This window comes from Amia ocellicauda, unplaced genomic scaffold (genome assembly GCF_036373705.1).
Source record: "Amia ocellicauda isolate fAmiCal2 unplaced genomic scaffold, fAmiCal2.hap1 HAP1_SCAFFOLD_327, whole genome shotgun sequence".
Lineage (NCBI taxonomy): Eukaryota > Metazoa > Chordata > Actinopteri > Amiiformes > Amiidae > Amia > Amia ocellicauda.
In genome coordinates this window covers 16,186-20,000 of record NW_027102895.1, presented here as the reverse complement: position 1 = coordinate 20,000, position 3,815 = coordinate 16,186, and positions in this window count along the sequence as shown.

The following is a 3,815-nucleotide window of genomic DNA, read 5'->3' as shown; positions in this document are numbered from 1 at the left end:
GACTGAGCGCTGGGAGCCGGGAGCCTTTCCTGCAGTCAGTCGGTCGGTCAGTGAGTGAGTGAGTGTGTGTGCTGAAGGGAAGCTCCAGCCCGGCGTCCGTCCCCACCGGGGAGGAGTAGGCCTGCTGACTGAGCGCTGGGAGCCGGGAGCCTTTCCTGCAGTCAGTCGGTCGGTCAGTGAGTGAGTGAGTGTGTGTGCTGAAGGGAAGCTCCAGCCCGGCGTCCGTCCCCACCGGGGAGGAGTAGGCCTGCTGACTGAGCGCTGGGAGCCGGGAGCCTTTCCTGCAGTCAGTCGGTCGGTCAGTGAGTGAGTGAGTGTGTGTGCTGAAGGGAAGCTCCAGCCCGGCGTCCGTCCCCACCGGGGAGGAGTAGGCCTGCTGACTGAGCGCTGGGAGCCGGGAGCCTTTCCTGCAGTCAGTCGGTCGGTCAGTGAGTGAGTGAGTGTGTGTGCTGAAGGGAAGCTCCAGCCCGGCGTCCGTCCCCACCGGGGAGGAGTAGGCCTGCTGACTGAGCGCTGGGAGCCGGGAGCCTTTCCTGCAGTCAGTCGGTCGGTCAGTGAGTGAGTGAGTGTGTGTGCTGAAGGGAAGCTCCAGCCCGGCGTCCGTCCCCACCGGGGAGTTGTGCCCGGGCCCGGGCCTCCTGCCGACGGACCGTGTGGCGCATTGTCCCGACTGCGGACTTTCTCCAGCAAAAAGGCGGAGGTGCAGTACCGCCATTTCGCCACACGAGGGACGGAATGGCACCCAACTGCCCCCTGGTGTCGAAAAAGCGCAAGGGCACCCGGGCCGGTCCGCCCCAGGCAGCGGCCGAGATGCAGCACCGGGGGCCCGGCCTGCCTGCCCTGGAGGTCAGCCTGCCAGCCCTGGAGGTCTGCCTTCCAGCCCTGGAGGACAGCCTGCCTGCCCTGGTAGCAGCACTGCCTGCCTTCCAGCCCTGGAGGTCTGCCTGTTAGCCCTGGAGGTCTGCTATCCAGCCCTGGTAGCAGCACTGCCTGCCCTGGAGGTCTGCCTGCCTGCCTTCCAGCCCTGGAGGTCTGCTATCCATCCCTGGAGGTCTGCCTGCCTGCCATCCAGCCCTGGAGGTCTGCTATCCAGCCCTGGTAGCAGCACTGCCTGCCCTGGAGGTCTGCTATCCAGCCCTGGAGGACAGCCTGCCTGCCCTGGTAGCAGCACTGCCTGCCCTGGAGGTCTGCTATCCAGCCCTGGAGGACAGCCTGCCTGCCCTGGTAGCAGCACTGCCTGCCCTGGAGGTCTGCTATCCAGCCCTGGAGGACAGCCTGCCTGCCCTGGTAGCAGCACTGCCTGCCCTGGAGGTCAGCCTGTTAGCCCTGGAGGTCTGCCTGCCTGCCCTGGAGGTCAGCCTGTTAGCCCTGGAGGTCTGCCTGCCTGCCATCCAGCCCTGGCAGCAGCACTGCCTGCCCTGGTAGCAGCACTGCCTGCCCTGGAGGTCTGCTATCCAGCCCTGGTAGCAGCACTGCCTGCCCTGGAGGTCTGCCTGCCTGCCTGCCAGCCCTGGAGGTCTGCCTGTTAGCCCTGGAGGTCTGCTATCCAGCCCTGGAGGTCTGCTATCCAGCCCTGGTAGCAGCACTGCCTGCCCTGGAGGTCAGCCTGTTAGCCCTGGAGGTCTGCCTGCCTGCCCTGGTAGCAGCACTGCCTGCCTTCCAGCCCTGGAGGTCTGCCTGTTAGCCCTGGAGGTCTGCTATCCAGCCCTGGTAGCAGCACTGCCTGCCCTGGAGGTCTGCCTGCCTGCCTTCCAGCCCTGGAGGTCTGCTATCCATCCCTGGAGGTCTGCCTGCCTGCCATCCAGCCCTGGAGGTCTGCTATCCAGCCCTGGTAGCAGCACTGCCTGCCCTGGAGGTCTGCTATCCAGCCCTGGAGGACAGCCTGCCTGCCCTGGTAGCAGCACTGCCTGCCCTGGAGGTCTGCTATCCAGCCCTGGTAGCAGCACTGCCTGCCCTGGAGGTCTGCCTGCCTGCCTGCCAGCCCTGGAGGTCTGCCTGTTAGCCCTGGAGGTCTGCTATCCAGCCCTGGAGGTCTGCTATCCAGCCCTGGTAGCAGCACTGCCTGCCCTGGAGGTCAGCCTGTTAGCCCTGGAGGTCTGCCTGCCTGCCCTGGTAGCAGCACTGCCTGCCTTCCAGCCCTGGAGGTCTGCCTGTTAGCCCTGGAGGTCTGCTATCCAGCCCTGGTAGCAGCACTGCCTGCCCTGGAGGTCTGCCTGCCTGCCTTCCAGCCCTGGAGGTCTGCTATCCATCCCTGGAGGTCTGCCTGCCTGCCATCCAGCCCTGGAGGTCTGCTATCCAGCCCTGGTAGCAGCACTGCCTGCCCTGGAGGTCTGCCTGCCTGCCTTCCAGCCCTGGAGGTCTGCTATCCATCCCTGGAGGTCTGCCTGCCTGCCATCCAGCCCTGGAGGTCTGCTATCCAGCCCTGGTAGCAGCACTGCCTGCCCTGGAGGTCTGCTATCCAGCCCTGGAGGACAGCCTGCCTGCCCTGGTAGCAGCACTGCCTGCCCTGGAGGTCTGCTATCCAGCCCTGGAGGACAGCCTGCCTGCCCTGGTAGCAGCACTGCCTGCCCTGGAGGTCTGCTATCCAGCCCTGGAGGACAGCCTGCCTGCCCTGGTAGCAGCACTGCCTGCCCTGGAGGTCAGCCTGTTAGCCCTGGAGGTCTGCCTGCCTGCCCTGGAGGTCTGCCTGCCTGCCTGTTAGCCCTGGAGGTCAGCCTGTTAGCCCTGGAGGTCTGCTATCCAGCCCTGGAAGCAGCACTGCCTGCCCTGGAGGTCTGCTATCCAGCCCTGGAGGTCTGCCTGCCTGCCCTGGCAGCAGCACTGCCTGCCCTGGAGGTCAGCCTGCCAGCCCTGGAGGTCTGCCTTCCAGCCCTGGAGGTCTGCCTGTTAGCCCTGGAGGTCTGCTATCCAGCCCTGGTAGCAGCACTGCCTGCCCTGGAGGTCTGCCTGCCTGCCTTCCAGCCCTGGAGGTCTGCTATCCATCCCTGGAGGTCTGCCTGCCTGCCATCCAGCCCTGGAGGTCTGCTATCCAGCCCTGGTAGCAGCACTGCCTGCCCTGGAGGTCTGCCTGCCTGCCTTCCAGCCCTGGAGGTCTGCTATCCATCCCTGGAGGTCTGCCTGCCTGCCATCCAGCCCTGGAGGTCTGCTATCCAGCCCTGGTAGCAGCACTGCCTGCCCTGGAGGTCTGCTATCCAGCCCTGGAGGACAGCCTGCCTGCCCTGGTAGCAGCACTGCCTGCCCTGGAGGTCTGCTATCCAGCCCTGGAGGACAGCCTGCCTGCCCTGGTAGCAGCACTGCCTGCCCTGGAGGTCAGCCTGTTAGCCCTGGAGGTCTGCCTGCCTGCCCTGGAGGTCAGCCTGTTAGCCCTGGAGGTCTGCCTGCCTGCCATCCAGCCCTGGCAGCAGCACTGCCTGCCCTGGTAGCAGCACTGCCTGCCCTGGAGGTCTGCTATCCAGCCCTGGTAGCAGCACTGCCTGCCCTGGAGGTCTGCCTGCCTGCCTGCCAGCCCTGGAGGTCTGCCTGTTAGCCCTGGAGGTCTGCTATCCAGCCCTGGAGGTCTGCTATCCAGCCCTGGTAGCAGCACTGCCTGCCCTGGAGGTCAGCCTGTTAGCCCTGGAGGTCTGCCTGCCTGCCCTGGTAGCAGCACTGCCTGCCTTCCAGCCCTGGAGGTCTGCCTGTTAGCCCTGGAGGTCTGCTATCCAGCCCTGGTAGCAGCACTGCCTGCCCTGGAGGTCTGCCTGCCTGCCTTCCAGCCCTGGAGGTCTGCTATCCATCCCTGGAGGTCTGCCTGCCTGCCATCCAGCCCTGGAGGTCTG